The 24,605-nt window shown below is 42.0% G+C and overlaps 1 protein-coding gene across 3 annotated transcripts in view; it reads right to left on the reverse strand.

Annotated features, from left to right (window-relative positions):
• The window catches only part of LOC127003532 (excitatory amino acid transporter-like), a 117,942-nt gene extending 99,599 nt beyond the window's left edge, over positions 1-18,343 (reverse strand). Inside the window, exon 1 of one of the 3 annotated variants that reach the window (XM_050870412.1) lies at positions 18,001-18,343. The gene's annotated coding sequence lies outside the window, so the exon portion shown is untranslated. Of the gene's footprint in view, positions 1-17,938 lie in introns of all 3 variants that reach the window. The other 2 variants (XM_050870403.1, XM_050870394.1) reach the window with 2 other exon arrangements.
• Positions 18,344-24,605: the final 6,262 nt, after the last annotated feature.

A 24,605-nucleotide genomic window follows, 5' to 3' on the forward strand; every position in this document is an offset into this window, starting at 1 on the left:
CCCTTCTGTTTACTCTGTCAAAATGTTTTCTCCGTTGAGCCCCTCCGATCACGCTCCTGTACAGCCTCTGGACCCACCGAAGAGGTGATGCTTCTGGCATTTTGCTTCTCCTCGGTGGGACGACCTGAGGATGTACTTTTCCGATTTCCCGTGGAATGATTACTGCTTCCAGGAGAGAGACCCCTCTGTGTGTGCCCAGCGCATCACAGAGGTGATTGTCTCTGGAATGGAGGCACACATTCCACGTACTTTCTCTACTCCTCATGCTAAAAAGCCTTGGTTTAATCACGCTTGTTCTCGTGCTATCAAAGATAGAGAGGCAGCTCACAAAAGGTACCAGAGCCTTCGCACTCCTGCTAACCATGATCTTTACATTTCTGCCCGGAATCGTGCCAAATCTATTCTTCGACTTACCAAAAGCTCTTTCATCCATAGGAAATGTCAAAACCTTGCTTTTTCTAATTCTTCCAGAGACTTCTGGCACCTAGCCAAAAATATCTCCTCCAATTTCACTTCTTCATCTTTCCCTCCTCTCCTTAACCTTGACGGCAGCACCGCCGTCTCATCTATCTCTAAGGCTGAACTCTTCTCTCAAACTTTCTGTAAAAACTCCACTCTGGACGATTCTGGGCATATTCCTCCTACTCATCCCCTTTCTGACTCCTTTATGCCTGTTATTAAGAGTCTTAGAATGGCTGGCACCCTGTCTGGTCAAACTCTTTCGCCTCTGCCTGTTGACATTTACCTTTCCTTCCTGCTGGAGTACGCCTTCATGCAGCCTGTGCCTAAGAAGGGTGACCGTTCCAATCCCTCAAGCTACCGTCCTATAGCTTTACTTTCCTGCCTATCTTAAGCTTTTGAATCAATCCTTAATTGGAAGTTTCTTAAGCATCTATCCACTTCTGACCTTCTTTCTGATCGCCAGTATAGGTTCCGCAAGGGTGATCTTGCTTCTCTAACTTTTGCTGTTGCGCCTGACATATCAAAAGCCTTTGATGGGGTTTGGCACATATCTTTGCTTTCCAAACTACCCTTCTCTCTGGCCGTTCTATCTCTGCTGTGGGAGACAATCACTGTTTTTCCCCTAAACCTATCAACAGTGGTGTCCCGCAGGGCTCTGTCCTATCTCCCACTCTCTTTCTGTTGTTCATTGATGATCTTTCCAAAACGAACTCTCCTATCCATTCTTACGCCGATGACTTTACTCTGCATTACTCACCCTTTTTTTTTATAGAAGGCCAAACCAACAGGAACTATACGATTCCAGGCTGGAGGCCGCAGAACGCTTAACCTTGCTATCATTTCCGATTGGGGCAAGAACCTGGTGCCCTTCAACGCCTCAAAAACTCAATTTCTTCACGTATCAACTCGACACAACCTTCCAAGCAAGAGTTAACCAGAATATTCACTCTTTCATCCCTTATACAGGTAAACTATGGAACAGCCTTCCATCGTCTGTATATCCTTCTGCCTATGACTTGATCTCTTTCAAGAAGAGTGTATCAAGACAACTCTCCACCTGAAATTGACCTCTCTTTTGGCCATTCTTTATTTTTGTCTATTGTGGTAACAAGGACTAGCGGGCTTTTTTTTTTTTTCTATACACTTTTTGTTGCCCTTGAGTTGTCTTCTTTGTTGTAAAAAAAAAATCTCCTCTTGAAAGAGGTTATGTCATAGGCAGTAGGAAATACAGCCGAAGGAAGGCTGTTCCATAGTTTAACAGAGAAGGGGATGGAAGAATGAATATGCTGGTTAACTCTTGCATAAGGGGTTTGGACAGTTCCTTACATAATGTTAGTCCAATAGCACACCAGCTTTCTACCTCTTCTTCCCTCACGTACAAAACAAGCTTCCCTAGAACACGGGTTATGATTAATGTGGAATATTATTTGCATTGAGATATAAGTTATGAGATTTAATTCAATCATTGATCACAAGTACTTGATCATAAATCACATAAGGATTGATGGACATTTACTCTAAGAGGAATTTCAAAATTACTTTTAATACGTATCTCATTTTCTTCAATGCACAAACACAGCCATAAATGGTGCTCCCTAATATAGTGGTTACTGTGCTAATTTCAATACCAAGATGTCCTGGGTTCGATTCTCATAATAATTTATGTGGAGACGGATGAACAGTCTCTTTACTTCCGTGTCCCTGTCTACCCAGAAGTGAATGAGCTCAGGGTGTCAGTCGTCCCGCAGTCGTCAGCCTCCCGGGTGTGTGTGGATGTGATGTAAGGTTCCAGCCAATTAATCATTTTTATTATTAGTAGTAGTAGTAGTAGTAGTAGTAGTAGTAGTAGTAGAAGTAGTATAATTATAATTATACTGCTTCTACTGCTTCTGCTACTACTACTACTACTACTTTTTTTCTACTACTACTACTACTTTTTTTCTACTACTACTACTACTACTACTAATAATAATAATAATAATAATAATAATAATAATAATAATAATAATAATAATAATTATAATAATAATTATATTATTATCAATAATAATAATAATAATAATAATAATAATAATAATAATAATAATAATAATAATAATAATAATAATAATAATAATAATAATAATAATAATAATAATAATAATAATAATAATATCTAATAATAATAATGATAATAATAATAATAATAATAATAATAATATAACAATAATAGTAATAATAACAATAGTAATAATGATGATGATGATGATGATGATGATAACAGTGATATAAGGTAATGATAATAATAATAATAATAATAATAATAATAATAATAATAATAATAATAATAATAATAATAATAATAACAATTTTAATAATAATAATTATTAAAATTGTTATTAGTATTATTATTATTATTATTATTATTATTATTATAATTACTATTATTATTATTATTATTGTTATTATTATTATTATTACTATTAGTGTTGTTGTTAATATTATTTTCATTATTATTGTCAATATGATTGTTTGGACATTCTCGACAACTGAAAGAGCGTGGAAAAAGAAAACACTAGTTTAATGACGGTCAGCAGTTATTCTGTTATATATCAGGTAACATGAGACGTTCTGGTCACTGCTCAGAGGTTGGGTCTCCGTTGCGTCTTTCTGCGTCAAATTTCATCACTAAAGGACTCATCACTTCATATTCGGAGAGCACTCTCAAGCAAATAAACCGATCACTACACCATTTTTTGGTTTTCGTGTTATGGACTCGAGACACGTTCGCCAGATTCGGGTTCCCCAGGGGTCTGTTGGTTAAGTTACGAGGGAGAACAAAGACTTCGCTGCGTCTGGAGTAAACTGAATATCGAGGCGCTTCCATCTGCTCCTCAATATCGAGGTGCTTTCATCTGCTCCTTAACCCCTAAATGGCTGTCGAGCAGATTAAATCACCAAGCGGGCGACCTCGTAATGAGCCAATAGGCTTTCTGTTGCCTGCATTTCCATGTTTACATGATTAATCATGTTAAAGCACAGGAAAAGAAAATGCACAGTGAAAATACATGGTCGTAGTCTGACTTTACGCAGCCTCCAGTGAAAGCCTTTCATGACAAAAAGGGTACTTATCAATCGACTCGAGGGATCAACAAGTCGGTGAACTGGTTCGGAAAAGTAAGTGGGCGTGGAGAAAAGACTGATACATCATATTCCCTGCCTGGGGCTGCCGTATGGCATCATCGTCAAATAAATGCCATGGTGGACCACATAGACAAGAGAGGACACTTGCCGTGGCTGGAAAGTGCGACAGTGCTGGAAAGTGGCCGGCGTAAAAAAGAGGTCATTGTCGCGAACCTAAACACTAAAAAACGGACCGGAAAAATGGTGTAGGCAGTGTCGGCAGTGATGGTGTGGGGGACTTCGGAGCCAGAGCACACATCCCAGGGTGAAAGCGAAAGTGATTGCGCGGCTTAATCTTCTTCTAGATGCAGCTAATCGGTTGGCACTGAGATAAAGGGGGTGATCTGACCTATGAGTAGGATCTCTTTTTATTAGAAAAAAAAGTAAGATAAAACCCGAGTCAACTTAGTTACCTTAAAGAAGCCTAAAGCGAAACTATCAATGAACTCACCTTAATACATCCACGTTTCCTTTATTTTCCTTCTACTATGATAATAATAAAAAGAATTACAATAATAATAATAATAATAATAATAATAATAATAATAATAATAATAATAATAATAGTAATAATAATAATAATAATAATAATAATAATAATAATAATAATAATAATAATAATAATGATGTTAATAATGATAATGATACTACTACTACTAAAAACAATAAATATAATAATGATAATACTACTACTACTAATGATAATAATAATAATAATAATAATAATAATAATAATAATAATAATAATAATAATAATAATAATAATAGTAATAATAATAAAAATAGCAATAATAATAATAATAATAATAAAGATAATATAAATACTACTACTACAACTATTACTACTACTACTACTATTAATAATAATATATAATACAACAACTACTACTACTACTACTACTACTACTACTACTACTACTACTACTGATGATGATGATGATGATGATGATGATGATGATGGACGACGACGACGACGACGACGAACGACGATGATGATGATGATGATGATGATAATAATGATAATAATAATGATAGTATCTTATGTACCTGGTTTTGCAATAGATGTACACCCGCGCAAGGGTAAGGTTTTTCGTAGAGAATTCTCAGCCAGGTTCTGATTACCATTGTGAGGGGAGAAACTAGAACTCAGTCGTGTGTCCATTCGCCCACTTTTGTCAGTTTCGGGTAAAAGCGTGCCTTCAATTAGCTGTTAACTGTAAACCGTGTCATCAGTTATGACTATGTATACCTTCTAAACTAAGTCTCACATGAATAAATGTACCAACCCCTATTTATAGGCCTTTATTTCTTATCTCTTCTCCCTGTCGTGAGTTTTGTCCGGCCGGCTGTGTAGTTAAAGTACATTTTTACCGCCCTGAGTCTTCCCCGCTCACCACGTTACCCCCTGCCCAAGGGGATCAGAGTCTCGCTCTGGGTTAATTTAACCCCTAATTAAATCCTCAGTCCTTTATATACATACACCTTAAGGTTCCCAGTGAGCTGCCGGTGACATAGTTCATCTGTAGATCTCTGGGTGGTGGCAGCAAAACTACCCCCAGGGTGAGTTCCCCCTTGTTTTTCCCCAGATACCCATTAGTTGAATTTCCTTTTAACATCATTTAGCGCCCCGAATTTCCGGGCACGACACAGAGTCATTGCGGAGCATCTATTGGCAATACCAGTGTTACTGACCTTGTTTTTGCCGATGATGCAGTAATCCTGGCAGAGTAGCTGGAGGTTTTGGTGATGGCTCTCGAGGCACTGCACGAGGAGGCGAAGTCCTTGGGACTTCAGGTCTCTTGGGCCAAGACCAAGGTACAGGTGCTTGGAAGCTTGCTAGATGAAACAGTACAATCTGTTCATGCGTATGGCGAGGACGTTGAGATCTCAGAAAGTTTCACGTATCTCGGTAGCGTAGTTCATTACAACGATGAGTCTCGCCAGGAAGTCTTACGGCAGATTGGCTTGGCCCACGGTGTTATGGACTTGCTCAACACGAGTATATGGCATTGTCGATACCTGTGCAGAAGGACAAAGATCCGGATCTTCAAGTCCCTTGTGCTCCCTGTCTTACTCTATGGTTGTGAGACATGGACACTAAATGGAGACTTGGAGAGGCGGATTGATGCCTTTGGTGATAAATGTCTACGCATAATCATGGGATATCGCTGATATGACTTTGTGTCAAATCGGCGACTACTCCGTGAAACTGATTCGACATATGTTACCTACATAGTCCGTCAACGCCAACTCCGGCTATACGGGCACGTGGCACGTTAGCCTGAAGCTAATCCTGCTTATCGGGTTGTCTCTGTAAAATTCAATCCTGAGTGGAGGAAGCCAAGGGGACGCCCACGGAGTTCGTGACTTGAGCAAGTCAATAGATCATGCCGTGAGGTACTCAGGTTGGGAAGGGGGCCTGCATGGAAGACTCGCCCGAAGGGACCCCGGGCTTGACGTCTTAGGGTGGGGGAGGCGACGCGCCCCCCGGTGTATGCCCCACTGATTGATTAATTGTACCTACCTTACTTCCGTCTGCCGTATTCATATGTATGCAAACAGAAAACTGTCGCGCTCTAAAGATAAGTTAAATCTATATAAAATAGGTAGTATTTAGAGTATAATATGATCTTAATAATAGTTTAATTAATAAGCTATTATCAGTTTTTTAGATGGAGAGAAGTAACCAGAATGGAAAAAAAAATACAGAGAACAATCGGTTCCCGGACATTTCACCGACGGACATTTCACCGACGCACATTTGGCCGAACTGATATTTGGCCGACTGACATTTGGCCGAACGGACATTTGGCCGAACTGACATTTGGCCGACAGACATTTGGCCGAAGAGAAATGGAATTATTTTTTGTTTCTTTTAATACATCTCTTGATTCAGCGCCACTAGGTTTTCAATTGTATACAATATTATATGTTATGCTAGATGAGAGCCATAATATTGCCTTAGTGTACTGCATTGCCAAGAACAAAAAACAAGCAACTTATGACTTGATTTTTAACACCCTGAAACAAGTAAGATCAGTTCTTGATCCTCTGTCAGTCACCACTGATTATGAAAAGGCGGCTCTTAACATAATTTCTGTATGTTTCCCAAACACAAACATTTATGGATGCTTTCTTCATTTTGGGCAGTGTTTGTTGAGAAATATACAAAAATTTGGACTACAGGCTTGGTGTAATGACCCCTAAAATGCACTGACTCAAATCTGCTTAAGGTTTAGCATTTGTGTCAGTTAGTGATGTTGTTGAAAGCTTCGATGATTTTGTCTCATCTCTAGATGATGAAACTTATGAATAAGCTTTTTTTTTTCTCTCTGACTTTCTTGGCTACTTTGAAGCGACATGGATTAGTGTTATACAGCGTGGATGACGACGAAGACCAGCGTTTGAGCTCAGTGTGTGGAACACAACAAAGAGAACCACAAAAAGCATTCCATGGACAACAAACTCTCTAGAAGTATGGCACAGGGCGTTTGAGCAGTGAATGGCAATCACCCACCCCACTTTTTGCCATCTAGTTTCAAAGCTAAGAAAAGAGCAGTCGGATTGGGAGTTAACAACTGAGCAGGTAGTATCAGGAGTAGAGTTAAGAAAACCAAAGAAGAAGCACCAGTTATTAAGCACAAGACTGAAGTCTATCACCGAGAAGTATAATGAGTATCAGAGAATTGATTTCTTAATCTTATTGCCCACAATCTTTAAATACGCCTCCGTGGTCTAGTGTTCAGCGTGCCTGGCTTCTACTCCGTGAGCACGGGTTCGAATCCCGGTCCGGGCAGTCGGCGTGCAGCTCATCCTCCCTCTCGGGCTGGTCGATAAATGGGTTCCTGGGGAAACCTGGGGAAGGTAAACTGTGGTAATCCGGATGTCACACTGGCCCTGTGTCCCGGGGTAATGGGCTCCCTCCCACTACAGGCTCAAGGGCCAATGTTACGGAGATGAGCACTGAGGCCACGCGCTGCTACAGCGTATGCCCCCAACTTTACCTTTACCTTTAAATATGTACGAACTTTAAATTTTATAATACATCTTTTTTAACAAATTTCCTTACAATTGATATCATTTAAACTTTTGTCACGTACAATTTTTATCCAATTCTCTTCGGCCAAATGTCTGTCGGCCAAGTGTCCGTTCGGCCATATGTCCGTTCGGCCAAATGTCTGTCGGCCAAATGTCAGTTCGGCCAAATATCCGTCGGTGAAATGTCCGTCGGTCATCTGTCCGGCCACGGAACAATCATGTACATGGTCTTTGCAAATAAAAACATTCATTTTATATATAGATATATATATATATATATATATATATATATATATATATATATATATATATATATATATATATATATATATATATATATATATTAGCTACAGAAGAACTTGCAGGAAAGCGGACACGTATGATGAACAATAAAACCAGCGTTGTCACGAACATCCTTTATTTGTCGACGTTTCGACTCTTTCTTGAGTCATCATCAGGACTAGAAATGGACATAAAATATCGATAAAAGCAATACAACCAATGTGCATGAAAATACAAGACACTACACATTAAAATTTAAAATGAGCACAGTTTGATTGTGGGTAGTCTCTTAAAAGAAAACGGTAAGTTACGACAGAAAGCTGCATAGAAGAGGCGCAACCTAACAATAAAGCAAATACCGGGAAAAAGATTACAAAAACGTAAACAAACCTTTAAAAACACGCTACTACACTTGTATAGACATACCACCGAGGATCTCACAGCACAAGGAATCACATCCTGGACCCGAAACCAATCACCTATTTTTGACTGTGGTTTGATTATGATTCGCAGAGATATTTGTGGGTAAAATTCTTGCATTAGACGTTGTACTTTCTTCCTACAACCACTACCACTCCCCACTACTACCGCCATCATCACCACCGTGACTACTACCACCACCATCATTCCATGTCATCATCACCGACTTATCATCACCATCACCTCTACCGTCACCACAATCACCTTTCGTGTAGATGAAAACATTTCACCTTGTATGTACAGTCGCGGACAAAAGTCCTGCATAGCTTCCAACCCCAGCGTGAGTCCGAGACACCTGCAGCTGAGGTTCGAAACAACGTGTGCCATCTCTTGGATTGGTGCTCCGTTTGTTCGAACCTCAGGTGTCTCGGACCCACGCTAGGGTTGGAAGCGACGCAGGACTTTTGTTCGCGACTGTACATTTAAGGTGAATATTGATATGGTCATCACCTCTTGCATCATCACCACCACCGCTACCATCACCACGATCATTTTCATCACCATTACCACCACCACCTCTAATATCATTCCCGTCATCGTCACCGACGATGAGTTGAGTTGAGCTGTTCTGACTACTGTCACAACAACTCAGCCACCCCATCATTCCATCTATCAAGTCAACATAATCATTAATATCTCCATTATAAATGTCAATGGGACATTTGATCTTGACTGCCTCTGCTGGCCACAAACGTTACCTTCACTGGATCGCTACCATTACATTTAATTTACACCTCTCATGTATTAGTATATTATTGATTGCAAAATTCCAACATTCACCAACACGCCACGAATAATATCAACCATCCCCACCACCAACACCATGACAAGTAACGCATCGCTATCGTGCATCAGCATCACATACAGTAGTTCTGCTACTCACCGTGTTGCCACTTCTTCAGTTGGTTGATTACTACCAGACGGAGGCAGACCAGCAGCTATTTGGGCTGCCATGAGGATTGCAAATAAATTGTATGGGTTGTGGGAGCAAGCTTAAAATATAACTTGGTCTGTGTAAGAAACATTTGGTGAAGACTATTTGAGGAACAGCAGTTATTTTGCTTGATAGTTAAACAAATGGCTAAACGCATATTTTTTTAATGAAGCAGCTGAAAAGGAGAGGTGGTGGTCACCCAGTGATGCACATACAAATGCTGACCATGAGTTAATGAAGTCCCTTGCGTGTCCGAGCACTGATTCATCATATTTTCAACGATGTTACTTTCTCTATTTAGTATTCTAATTCAACCTCGGTATCAGTAACACGTCAACAGGAAAACCAGCCATAACAAACATTTTTCTCTTCTGAGAAGGCATTAGCATTAGGCAAAGCATTAGGTTGTGAGGGAATTTTCACTCAACCAAAAAAATTGCTTGGAACATAGAATATGATGCGTAATAACTGTACATCTCAATCGGTTGAGGCTGAATTGGATACATTCCGAGGCAAAACACAGAGTATTGGGCAGATGTGGGAAAGGCTGGAAAGTACTCAGATATTTCGTTGAAATTAATATTTTTATCACTGAAACCGGAAACAGTTTTATGCATTTTTGATGTACGCTTACCTGAAGGCTCACAGCTGACTCGAAAGGAGTGAAGCCCTCCCACAAGAGATGAGGGAAACAAAGAGGGCCGGGGGGGTGGGGGGGGGGGGGTGGAGCCCTTTAGTAGGAATTAAGGTTAGGTAAGATTCCTTTACATAAATCTAAATTCACCTCACCTACTATACTTACACATTCGAGGCTATTCCCACTTAGATTCCTACTAAATCATAAGGAGAAAGTTTCGTACCCCTTCGATCCCTCGTGATAACGTTAAAATTGGATACTCCTTTATAATGAAAATAATAATGATAACAGTTTAGCTGGAGTAGGTAGGAAGACACCTACCGAACGGGCGCAATCCACTCCCGGTGAGGTATATATGGGAAGTGAGGAGGGAGCTGAAGCCCTCCAAAGACCCTTCCCATTTCCTTACTAACCGTTTCCCTATTGTCTCCCCAACACCGGAGAGTAGTTCAGCATGCTCTCTAAAGACAAATCCTCTCTCTATCCACACCATACTACATTCACACAACATACACACCTTTTCCCAAAATTCAAATTTCAAAATGGCGCACTTTCACCCTGCCTCAGAGTCCCCGCCTGGGGGGGGGGACCTTCTGGCTGCCGACCTGAGAGGTGTCTTGATTACTCCTCGAACTTCTTTCTTATCAATTTCTGCAACATTCGCGGTCTTCGTTCTAATTTTCATTCTGTGGAACAACATCTCTCCTATTCTAAACCTCACCTTCTCTTCCTCACCGAAACACAGGTCTCTGAGGCTACTGACAGCAATCTCTACTCTATTCCCTCCTACTATCTCTATCCTAAATTTCAATCCAAAGTTCGATGTTGCGCCTACGTGCGCAACGACATCACTTGCTCTCGTGCCCACGACCCTGATTCTTCAGAATTTTCCACCATCTGGCTAAGACTTCATTGTCATTCTATTACTAAATACATCTGTGCTGTTTATCTCTCACCTAATTCTACTAACAATGTAAAATTCTTTGACTACTTGAACTCTAAAATGGAGCTCTCTCTTCGCTCGCTTCGCTGAAGTCTTCATCCTAGGGGATTTCAATGTTAACCATCAGGTTTGGCTTTCATCCTCTTTCACTGACCAGCCTGGTGAACAAGCCTACAACTTTGCTCTCCTCAATGACCTAGAGCAGTTGGTTCAGCACCCTACACGCATTCCCAACCGTCTCAGAGACCGGCCCAACATACTAGACCTCTTCCTTACCTCTAATCCTTCTGCTTACTCTGTCAAACTGTTCTCTCCGTTAGGCTCCTCTGATCATAACCTTATTTCTGTATCCTGTCCTATCGCCCCTGTACACCCTCTGGACCCACCGAAGAGGCGATGCTTCTGGCATTTTGCTTCAGCTCGGTGGGACGACCTGAGGATGTACTTTTCCGATTTCCCGTGGAATGATTATTGCTTCCAGGAGCGAAACCCATCTGTGTGTGCCCAGTGCATCACAGAGGTGATTGTCTCTGGAATGGAGGCATACATTCCACGTACTTTCTCTACTCCTCATGATAAAAAATCCTTGGTTTAATCACGCTTGTTCTCGTGCTGTCAAAGGTACAAGAGCCTTCGTACTCCTGCTAACCATGATCTTTATATTTCAGCCTGGAATAGTGCCAAATCTATTCTTCGACTTAACAAGACATCTTTCATACATAGCTAATGTCAAAACCTTGCTTTTCTAATTCTTCTCAGGACTTCTGGCACATAGCCAAAAATATCTCCTCCAATTTCACTTCTTCATCTTTCCCTCCTCTCCTTAACCCTGACGGCAGCACCGCCGTCTCATCTATCTCTAAGGCTGAACTCTTCTCTCAAACTTTCTGTAACAACTCCACTCTGGACGATTCTGGGCATATTCCTCCTACTCATCCCCCCTCTGACTCCTTTATGCCTGTTATTAAGATTCTTAAGAGTGATGTTTTCTATGCCTTATCTGGCCTCAACCCTCAGAGGGCTTATGGACCTGATGGAGTGCCTCCTATTGTTCTTAAAAATTGTGCCTCTGTGCTGAACCCCTACCTGGTCAAACTCATTCACCTCTGCCTGTCAAGATCTACCTTTCCTTCCTGCTGGAAGTATGCCTTCATACAGCCTGTGCCTAAGAAGGATAACCGATCCAATCCCTCAAACTACCGCCCTATAGCTTTAGTTTCCTGTCTATCTAAAGCTTTTGAATCAATCCTTAACCGGAAGATTCAAAAGCACCTATCCACTTCTGATCTTCTATCTGATCGCCAGTATGAATTCCGCAAGGGGCGTTCTACTGACGATCTTCTTGCTCTCTTAACTGACTCCTGGTCATCCTCTCCTAGCCGTTTCGGTGAAACTTTCTCTGTTGTGCTAGATATATCAAAAGCTTTCAATAGAATCTGGCACAAGTCTTTGCTTTCTAAACTGCCTTCTTTCGGATTCTATCCCTCTCTCTGTTCCTTTATCTCCAGTTTCCTTTCCGGCCGTTTTATCTCTGTTGTGGTAGACGGTCACTGTTCTTCCCCTAAACCTATCAATAGTGGTGTTCCACAGGGTTCTCTCCTTTCACCCACTCTCTTCCTGTTATTCATCAATGATCTTTCCGTAACAAACTGTCCTATCTACTCATACGCTGATGACTCCACTCTTCATTATTCAACTTCTTTCAACAGAAGACCCTCTCAACAGGAATTACAAGACTCCAGACTGGAGGCTGCAGAACGCTTAACCTCAGACCTTGTTATCATTTCCGATTGGGGTAAAAGGAACCTTGTGTCCTTCAATGCCTCAAAAACCCAGTTTCTCCACCTATCAACTCGACACAATCTTCCAAACACCTATCCCCTATTCTTCGACAACACTCAGCTGTCACCTTCTCCAACATTAAATATCCTTGGTCTATCCTCAGCTCAAAATCTCAACTGGAAACTTCACATCTCCTCTCTAACTAAATCAACTTCCTCGAGGTTGGGCGTCTGTATCGTCTCCGCCAGTTCTTCTCCCCCGCACAAATGCTTTCCATATATAGGGGCCTTGTCCAACCCGTATGGAGTATGCATCTCACGTGTGGGGGGTGCTCCACTCACACAGCTCTCTTGGACAAAGTGGAGTCTAAGGCTTTTCGTCTCATTAGCTCTCCTCCTCTTACTGACAGCCTTCTACCGCTTAAATTTCCCCGCAATGTTGTTTCGCTTTCTATCTACTATCGATATTTTCATGGTGACTGCTCTTCTGAACTTACTAACTGCATGCCTCCCCCCCCCTCCCGTGGCACCGCTGCACACGACTTTCTACTTATGTTCATCCCTATACTATCCAAACCCCTTATGCAAGAGTTAACCAGCATCTCCATTCTTTCATCCCCTTCACTGGTAAACCCTAGAACTGTCTTCCTTCGTCTGTATTTCCTCCTGCCTATGACTTGACCTCTTTCAAGAAGAGTGTATCAAGACACCTCTCCACCCGAAATTGACCTCTCTTTTGGCAACTCTTTACTTTTTACTTTTGTGGGAGCGGCGATTAGGGGGCTTTTTTGTACCCTTTCTAGTTGCCCGTAAGCCGTATCCTTTGATGGAAAAAAAAAAAAAATTAGTGGTGGCCGCTTGTTTTATGGTCATACAGACGCGGACTAGCCAATTTGATCTCTCTGAGCTAGGAGAGCCCGCCCTTCTTGGCCAGAATAAGAGACTGAAGAAAGGTGTTGCTAGCTAAACCACACGACTAAGGCATCGTTTCACCTGCAGGTCTCCCTTCTTTCAGCTTTACAGGGATGCCACATCCGGCAAACATGTGGGAGAACTAATGTTAAGGACATCCCTACCCGTACTCAAGGTTTGGCACGGCCAATGGAGAGAAAAATTATTCAGGAAGAGGGAAACGAGGATACGGCTCGGGGTGCTTAAGTGCACTGCATTACTCATCCAGAAAGGCCTATCCCTACCCCCCCTAAAAAAAAAACAATAAATTCTGATAATAGCTGATGCATAACAGTAATAAATGTAAATTGCTTACACGCAAGATGTTCTTATTAAATATCCTGGCAACATGAGGTTCTACTTAATCGAAAATATTAACGCTTTGCCTGGTGAGTTATGTCGACTGTACTAAGCCAACTTGATAGCTCTCTGCCTGCATGTGGAATATGATCTATTGCACTAAGAATTAGACGTGGAAGGCCTATTTTTCTTTTCTTCAGTTTGTGAGTCACATAAGGTAATTTCTATAATAATTAGGCACAGTGCAAGAAATTAGTGATTTCCTAAACAGGTCTACTAAGAATACTCCGCTGATGACCTTTCTGCATTCCTTTGGGACTAGCGAAAATATCTCTTCAAGGCCAGGTAATTTTTTTACATGTCAGTCTCTTTCCAAAACGAACTGTCCTATTCATTCTTACGCCGATGACTCTACTCTTCATTATTCAACTTCTTTTGATAGAAGACTCATCCAACAGGAACAATATACGATTCCAGGCTGGAGGCCGCAAAACGCTTAACTCCAGACCTTACAATCATTTCAGATTGGGGCAAGAAGAACTTGGTGTCCTTCAACACCTCTAAAACTCAACTTCTCCACCTATCCACTCGACACAATCTTCGAAACACCTATCCCTATTCTTCGACAACACTCAGTTGTCACCTTCTACACTAAACATCCTCGGTCTATCCTTAACTCAAAATCTCAAGTGGAAACTCCATATCTCCTGTCTTACTAGATCACCTTCCTCGAGGTTGGGCTTTGTATAGTCTTCGCCAGTTCTTTTCCCCGCACAGATGCTATTCATATACAGGGGCCTTGTCCGCCCTCGCATGGCGTATGCATCTAATGTGTGTGGGGGCTCCACTCATAGAGCTCTCTTGGACAGAGTAGAGTCTAAGGCTCTTCGTCTTATCAACTCCCCTCCTGTTACTGACAGTCCTCTACCTCTTAAATTCCGCCGCCATGTTGTATCACTTTCTATATTCTATCGATATTTTCATGCTGTCTGCTCTTCTGAACTTGTTAACTGCTGGTATTATAGCTATATTAGACTCCAACAGTTTTCTTCGATCGAATTCATATTAAATGAGTTGTACCTAGCCATTAGTGATCAAGCTCCCTTTTTGAATAACGCAACAACACTGGCAGTTCCCACACCGTAAGTAATGGCGAAAAAATATAAGCATTTTTCGACACCATTAGTAACGACTCCGACGAGCCTTAAATATGCTGACCAGACATTCGGAATTCACTATTTGCATTCTTTCTTTCTATAGTTTCTCTCTCTCTCTCTCTCTTCAGTGACAACTTCTCTTGCCATTCTAACATCGCGCAACTTTCTGTATATCTCTCCGATTAATGTCTGATCAGGTCTCGATGATAAGTTAGTGTTTTTATTCTTCCATTCTTTTCACTGGTAAACTTTGGAACTGAATTTCCTCCTTCCTACGACTCAAACTTCAATACACGTCATGACACCTTCAGAACCAAAATTGATACTTCTTTTGGCATTTTCCTTCTGTCTTATGTAAATAATTGCAGGAACTTTCCTTTTTTTGCCTTTGGTCTCCCTTATGAATCACAAAAAAGATAGTTTCATGAGAGTAACTTACTGAACTAAGAAAGATAAATCGTATTACTGCATGTTTTCCTTGTAAGGAGGGACAATACCATGACATTGTCCTCCACTTGGCTGTGGGGACGATGAAGTACAGCAGCTACGGGTCTAATATCAATATACAGAGAGAAGACATGCCAAGCTACACTGACAGGCAGCTGTAGTGCTCACGAGACAATAAGAGCTTGTATCGTGAACTGTTCCTTGACACTTAAAAAAATAAAACTTGTAAAGATGAAAATCTGAACCCCTCTTCTAAAAATAAAAAATAGCCCAAAAATACAAGCAATAGTTAATACATTAATATACATAAGGATATGAAGGGTGTGACAGGGCACATCAGACATAACTGTTCACCATCTAACGTCTATCCGCATAAATCTGTTGTTGGCATAACTGGCAGATCCTTCATATGAGGAAAACGTAGACGTATAGTTCGCTTGACGAGAGTTTGAAACTAAATTCCGCCGCAATGTTGCCTCTCTTTCTATCTTCTATCGATATTTCCACGCTGACTGCTCTTCTGAACTTGCTAACTGCATGCCTCCCCCCCTCCCGCGGCCCCGCTACACTCGACTTTCTACTCATGCTCATCCTTATACTGTCCAAACCCCTTATGCAAGAGTTAACCAGCATCTTCACTCTTTCATCCCTCACGCTGGTAAACTCTGGAACAATCTTCCTTCATCTGTATTTCCTCCTGCCTACGACGTGAACTCTTTCAAGAGGAGGGTATCAGGACACCTCTCCTCCCGAAACTGACCTATCTTTCGGCCACCTCTTTGGATTCTTTTTAGGAGCAGCGAGTAGCGGGCTTTTTTTTTATTAATGTTTACTTTTTTGTGCCCTTGAGCTGTCTCCTTTGCTGTAAAATTCTTATGAAAATGTATATATGACAGTCAATTCAATTTACGCGGCTTCTTCAAGAAAGCAATAACACGAGTTTCTGAAAATGTTAGATGGAAATTGCGTTATAATTAAGGTTTATACCTTATTGAAGATGGGTAGATGCGCATAATATATGGAAATCTTATTGTCGGGTAACATACATAAATATCGACATCAAGTTGTGATTGTTAAAATGACTACCCACCCGTCCGTGACATTTACCATCTTTTCGAAGGTTAAATGCGCATAATATATGGAAATCTTATTGTCGGGTAAAATACATTATTATCGACATCAGGTTGTGATTGATAAAATTACTACTCATCCGTCCGTGACTTTTACCAGCTGTTCGAAGGTTAAACTGCTGCCATAGAACCATTTTACCGACCGTCACTGAGCCGGTCGTGCGCCAACTGACCCGGGCCACTGATCTATCATTTGTCTTGGGGCCGGAAGTTTTGGAAGCAGAAGCGATAAACATTGCCCTATTGCATTATTAACGTGGGGTGTACCCAAGTTAAACGTTATTTTCTCCGGTGATCAGTTAGTTCAAGGACATTTTTGGTCATTCAGATTGCAAAGGATGGTAATGCCTACCTTGACACAAGGTAAGGTAAAGTTGGGGACGTACGCTGTAGCAGCGCGTGGCCTCGGTGCGTGGCCTCGGTGCTCATCTCCGTAACATTGGCCCTTGAGCCTGTGGTGGGAGGGAGCCCATTACCCCGGGACACAGGGCCAGTGTGACATCCGGGTTACCACAGTTTACCTTCCCCAGTTTTCCCCAGGTACCCATTTATCGACCAGCCCGAGAGGGAGGATGAATAGCTGGGTGAGCTGCACGCCGATTGCCCGGGCCGGGATTCGAACCCGTGCCCGCGGAGTAGAAGCCAGGCACGCTGACCACTAGACCACGGAGGCGACACAAGGCGGACCTAAATATTCAAGGTACTGATACAGTACATTACTTTCCTCTGGTATTATCCTATATCCATTTATACATCAATTACAAAGGAGGCTGGTCGGCTTGCTGGGTGACCAATGTACCCATGACCCCCTGATCCCAATTGCAGATATATATGCAATACTTCCTACATTATGGAAACTCATCCCCTGCACACAATATTGAATTTAATGTTATTTAACATGAAGAAAACCTGGCATTTTTTTCATATATGAGATGTTTTCATATACTACTTAACACATTAATGGTCTTACTGAAGAAATTTAAATATTTTTACTAATACGTTAAATGATTAATAATTCGAATGTTTTGATAGGCAGATGTATGTTACCAGAGGGGCGACAATCTTTGAATCCGTCCGCCTTTTGACTTGAATGGAATGGCATCAGCCTGTAATAATCAATCTGTGCCTTGTATAAATATTTTTAAACTATATAAAATCACACCAAGAGAAGTATGAGCATACTTACAATAGGTTAAATTATCAGTTAAGATTTTCATACTGAGATATCACTTACCAGCTGACTTACTAAATTGAATGTTATCTCCTTTATCGCCTTGAGTGGGTCGGAATGCTTACTTCGATCACTTCCCGAACATCGTGCGGCTGAAGAGTATCTGAAAACTGTTGATCAAAGTCTTCGGTGTGTTTGCTTTTAGTCTCGATTCCAATCTCACTGGTGGAGAACCCAACTGTACTTTTTTTGCTAAAGTATTCTTATGTGTATTTCGATAAGCAAATAACAAATTTCCAGTGTCCCCTTCACTGCAAGCTAATTAGTATGTTTTATGTTCGCATATGCTCTTTGGCGTGTCCAGGAACACTGTCATGAGACGATACCGCAACGCGTGGTCAGCCGCCGTAGGTAGCTCCAGTGGCCAGACTGTTGTGAAGGAAAAGACCTGGCGACGGTGAGGGCTGTAGAGGCTTGGCCCAGTTTGAAGCGGTGGGCGGTGCCAGCGTCATCGGCTCACCCTCCACGCCCCCGCTCTGGTCAAACGCTGGCATCTTTTCGTTTCTGACAACCCCCCTCCTGCTTACCCGACAACAATGCCCATCATGTAAAATATATATATATATATATATATATATATATATATATATATATATATATATATATATATATATATATATATATATAACAAGAGAGAGAGAGAGAGAGAGAGAGAGATTGATTGATTGATTGATTGATTGATTGATATATATATATATATATATATATATATATATATATATATATATAGAGAGAGATATATATATATATATATATATATATATATATATATATATATATATATATATATATATCAAGAGAGAGAGAGGAGAGAGAGAGAGAGAGGAGATATATATATATATATATATATATATATATATATATAGATATATATATTATATATATATCTATATATATATATATTATATATATATCATCAATCTCTCTCTCTCTCTCTCTCTCTCTCGGAAGGCTCCTCAACAACGCCGTACGTAACGCCCGAACAACAAAAAACGACTCTCAGCCACGTCCTTCCATCCCGCCCGTGTAAATAGACACCATACACCGCAACAGACTCGTAACATTGAACCCTCCAGTACCTCTATTACCAAGCTTCAAGATAACCTAAGAGTCCTTAGTTTCAATGCGCGTAGCCTAAGAAACAAATTTGATGAACTGCGATGTCTTGCTCTGACAGAAAACTTTGACGTAATTGCTATAACCGAAACATTTATCGACACCATTAATATTGATTTAAGTTCCGAATACAACATAGATGGCTACAGATTCTTCAACAATGATCGTGTAAACCGTAGAGGGGGTGGTGTCGCCCTTTTTGTCAAAAGCTACTTGCAACCTACTGACAAAACACCAAGAAACAGTAACGTTGAACATTTGTGCGTGCGAGTAAACATTGCAAAAGTCAATTTAAATATATCTGTCACTTACAGGCCTCCGGGGCAATCACTTGATGGCGATCTTGAAATGTACAGCGTCTTAAGGCAGTCACTTAATAACAGCGACTCACTGATACTAGGAGACTTTAACCTCCCCATATCGACTGGGCGACACTGTCGGGTACAGAAGGTGAGTCCCATAGAATGATCGAATTTCTAGAGGAAAATTATCTAAGCCAAATGGTTTCTGAACCAACTCGACAAAATAACATACTTGACCTTGTTATAGCGACCCAAGATAACCTAGTCAGTAATGTCACGGTAGGAGAACACCTCGGTTCCTGCGATCATAAACTAGTGCGCGTTGACATTAGAGCTCAAACATCGGTGACTGAAAATAAAGTTAAGGTGCCCAATTTCAAAAGAGCCAACTTCGTAGAAATCCGACGAAAACTAATAGATATGCAACTATCAGATGACGGCAATGTAGAGGACGCCTGGCTAAACTTTAAAATCACTTACTCACTCAGCAGGACACATTTGTCCCCTTGTGCGAGAAGCGAATTAACACTAATAAAGTCCACCTTGGTTTAATAGCGAAATTAAACACTCAGTCAAGGAGAGAAAATTGTCTTACAGGTTAAAGAAAGACCAAAGCACGCCTGAAAACATTAGACTTTACAATGATGCAAGGCGACGAGTAAAAGATTAGTGCGTCAGGCAAAGCGTAGATATGAAGAAAATATTGCAGCCAACTGTAAAAAATCCGAAATCCTTCTTCAGTTACATAAACAACAGAAAGGCGATCAGAAGTGGAATTGACCTTTAACAAACAGCGACGGTGCACTAGTGACTGACAGCCAACACGTTGCAAACCTATTAAATAATTACTTTTCCTCGGTGTTTAATAATAACAGTCCTCCCACCACCACCACCAACACCAGTACTAATGTAAATCCCGAGCATGCATTGTCTAACTTTGAAATAAAACCCGATGAAGTCCTTAAAGCCCTCAAATCACTTAAAACAAATAAAAGTCCTGGACCTGATAAAGTATATCCAACTCTGCTGAAAGAAACAAAGAGCGAAATACTCTCCTCCCTCACAACCGTATTCAATATGTCCTTGCGACAAGGCATTGTCCCTTCAGATTGGAAAAAGGCTAACGTGACACCGATTTTTAAGAAAGGAGACAAAAAGTACCAGGTAATTACAGGCCCATTAGTCTAACTTCGGTTGTAGGTAAGCTACTTGAGGGCATAATTAGAGACAAAATTGTGAGTTACCTTGAAAGCCACTCATTAATTGGGGACTCACAACATGGCTTCCGAAACAAACGATCCTGCCTATCAAATCTATTAACCTTTTATAACGACCTCTTCACTGTTTATGACGTAATCAAATCACTGGACGTAGTCTATCTTGATTTCCAGAAAGCGTTTGATAAAGTCCTGCATCATAAATTACTTTACAAATTAAAGCAAATAGGTATTGACGGTCAGGTAAACCAATGGATCGCGAATTGGTTGAGCAACAGACAACAAAGAGTAGTGATTGACGGATTTAACTCAGAGTGGGCGCTGGTCAGTAGTGGCGTCCCTCAGGCTCGGTTCTTGGCCCAGTGCTCTTCATTATTTACATCAACGACGTGGATGTTGGACTCAATAACCGCATTAGTAAATTTGCAGACGACACAAAGATTGGTAACTCGGTTCTCACTGACGAAGACAGGCAAAGCCTCCAAGAGGATTTGCACAAAATTTCAGCTTGGTCGGATAGATGGGAGATGCCCTTTAACGTAGACAAGTGCCAGGTCCTTCAAGTTGGAACGAGGAATAAGAAGTTTGATTACGAAATGCGCGGCGTTAAACTCAAAAGCGTGCAATTCGTCAAGGACTTGGGGTCAAAATCGCGTCAAACCTCAAATTCTCACAGCAATGCATCGATGCAGCAAATAAAGCGAACAGAATGTTGGGCTTCATTAAAAGAAACTTTTAGTTAAGAAGAAAGATGTAATACGCCAGCTCTACAACAGTTTAGTCAGACCCCACTTGGAATATGCGGTACAGTTTTGGTCTCCCCACCATGCAAAGGATATTGCTAAATTAGAAGGTGTTCAGCGTCGGGCAACGAAAATTATCCCTTCCTTGCGCAACAAATCCTACGAAGAAAGGCTTTCTACCCTTAACATGTTCTCTTGAGAAACGTCGCCTGAGGAAAACTGATCGAATGTTTTAAAATACTTAATGGTTTCACGAATGTAGACAGATCAACATTGTTTATGATCGATGACACTTTGCGCACGAGGAACAATGGCGTAAAACTCAGATGTAGACAAGTAAATTCAGACTGCACCAAATTTTTCTTCACCAACGTTGTAGTGCGAGAATGGAATAAGCTCCCATCATCAGTGGTCCAGTGTAACACGATTGACTCCTTCAAAACTAAGCTCGACCGTCACTTCCTTCAACTTAATATCAACTAGAGGAGAACTGCAACGTTTTGGAGTCTTCTGATTAATGTAAAATCACTTAGTTTAAGGACAGACCACCAAGTCTGGACCATGGGGTCTGTGTGGTCTGATTTTCTATGTAAATCTATGTAAATCTATAGAATACAGATGTTGGGAGTGTGTTTGCTCACTGAAAGCCCAGACCTCTGCCACCGTGACCACTGCCACCCCCACCACCACACCCAGCGAGACACACGGCAGCCCCCTCTGGAGCTGCAGCAGCCCTGCCTCGGGTTGGCCTGTTGTTGTGCAGACGGGGGGCAGTGTTTGTACATAAGGCAGACGATGTAGCTATGTGAGTGGCCAGTGACACCTTTGCAGCACCTTCTACAAATGTTTCCTTTGACTGTGATTGTTGTTTTCAGTAAAGGGTCGCCTATAAGAGCTGCTGAGGGAACACTGTGATGGGGCTGCTGTGTGGAACGCTGTGTTTGGTGCGCCCAGCTGATCCAGTGTCAGTGTGTTTCACCCCCACACCCACGGGGAGCTGTGTGACTCACCAGTGGACGGAATGCACCACTGCAGCGGTCAAGTCCTCTGGTCTAGCAGGCTGCTGCAGGGGCAATGTCACACACCAGCACTCAGTTGGCCTGAGCCGCATAGCTCCCCATGAGTGGGGCAGGCCAAGCGGGACACTGGATCACCTGAGAGCCACAAAGCTTCATTATAAGGTCACCAGGGCTTACCAGTAGGGGTCATCCTGGGTCACAATGTGCAGGATGTCCAGCTTGTTGAAGGGCAGCCCGGCTTCCTTGCAGGGAATGTGCTTGTTGTCCTCCTTGGGGTCATAGTGGAAGTAGGCGTGCACCCTCACCTGCTCTCCTGAGGTGCACCGAGCTGCTGGCCGGAGCAGCCTGAAGGTCATGGTGCCTCCGCCTGCACCTGCACCTCCGAAGGGACAGGATTGTACCCTGATAGCTTTATTGAAAAATAAATAATGATAGAATAAAATTTGACCAACAGTTCTCTCTCTCTCTCCTTGCTTTCCTTCCTTCCTTCCTTCCTTCCCTCCCTCCCTCACCAGCATCTTGTGGACATCCGCCGGTGTCTTGCCCTCCACATTGAAGGTGTTGACCCCTGCACCTCGTCGGCAGCATGGATGAAGCCAGAGCAGTCAGCCATGTATGATGCGGGTGATGATGATGGCTCCGGAGTGGTCGTCCTGCTTGATGGTGGCTCCCTGGGGGTAAGTAAGGAAGGAACGTGTTAATGTTTGAAGACGCTGCCATTGCCACCACAAATTAATTTTTGTTTTGTTTTCTGTTTATTGGGGGCAAAGGAGGGAGTTCAAGGGCAAGACAGACAGAGAGATAGAAGGAACAGAAGCCAGGGAAAGGAAGGGAGGAAAGAGAAAGAAGGAAAAAGAACAAGAGGAAGGAAGGAAAGAGTTTACCAGCGGAAGGGATGAAAGAATGAAGTTGCTGGTTAACTCTTGCATAAAGGGTTTGGACAGTATAGGGATGAGCAGGAGTGGAAATACAGACGAAGGGAGGCTGTTCCAGAGTTTACCAGCGAAAGGGATGAAATAATGAAGATGCTGTTTGACTCTTGCATAAGGGATTTGGATAGAATAGGGATGAAAGAATGAACATGGTGGTTAACCCTTGCATAAGGGATCTGGATAGCATAGGAATGAGCAAGAGTAGAGTCATGACAGTGAGGGGGACTTCAGGATGGCAAATATCAAGCTTGATGTACAAACAAACCTAAAATTAAGACACAGAACTGAGGAGAAAATGTACGGTTCCCCCCCAAGCCACGACCAGCCTGGAGGTGTGGCGACTACAGGATTGCTGGCGTCCGGTGAGGGTGTGGTGCAGTTGTGTGTCTCCCTCATGATAGGAATTCCGATCTCCTCCACAATGGACATCAGAGCCTGGCATGTCTTGCACGTGCGGTTGATCTGAGAGGAGGAGGAAGAGGAGGAAGAACCTTTAGTGTTGACTTCGGCAAAACCTAGTGATCTTATTTGTTACTGGGGGAGCTTTGGGGTCTTGGCACACCGGGTGTGTTCTCATTTTATGTTGATTTTTAAGGTTAGGGGCAAGACAGAGCTAGTTTGTTGATTGTGACTTTGAAAACATTGTTCTAGACCCATCATCATCATCATCATCATTTCATCGACGCCTGCTCCTAGGAGCTCCCACCAGAGGATGGCCAAGGCAGAAGAGCTTCCAACTTTCTCTATCCAGACACTCCCTCCTTGCCTGCTCAAAGTTTCAAAGATCTTTCCCCCCTCTCCCTAACGTACTCTTGCACCCTATCCCTCCATTTCACTGGAGGTCATCCTCTAGCATTCCCTCCCTCTATCTCGCTCACATACACCCTTCTGGTCATCTTACTCTCCTCCATTCACTCCATGTGGCCAAATCACTTTAAAGTCTGTCGCTTCACTTCTTCCACCACTCCACACTTCTTCCCTTCACCCCTGTGACACATTCCAAAACGCTCGTACACACTTTCATTACTCATTCCATCCATTCTACTCACACCACAAGCACTCCTCAAATAACTCATTTCCACTGCCTGCACTCTAGACCTCTGACTTTCATTCCAGGCCCATGTTTTACTTGCATATGTGAGGGTTGGTACTATTATTGTATTTCTCAAATCCCTCTTTACCTCCATGCTCACACTTCTGCCATTCATGATTCGTCCCAAAGACCCTACCACCCTTCTTCCTTGCAATGCCCTTATTCTTGTCTCTCCCTCCATACCACCATGCTTACACATAACTGATCCAATGTACTTAAGCTCATTGACCTCCTCCATTTCTTCACCA

Source organism: Eriocheir sinensis, chromosome 3 (genome assembly GCF_024679095.1).
Source record: "Eriocheir sinensis breed Jianghai 21 chromosome 3, ASM2467909v1, whole genome shotgun sequence".
In the NCBI taxonomy this organism is placed as follows: domain Eukaryota; kingdom Metazoa; phylum Arthropoda; class Malacostraca; order Decapoda; family Varunidae; genus Eriocheir; species Eriocheir sinensis.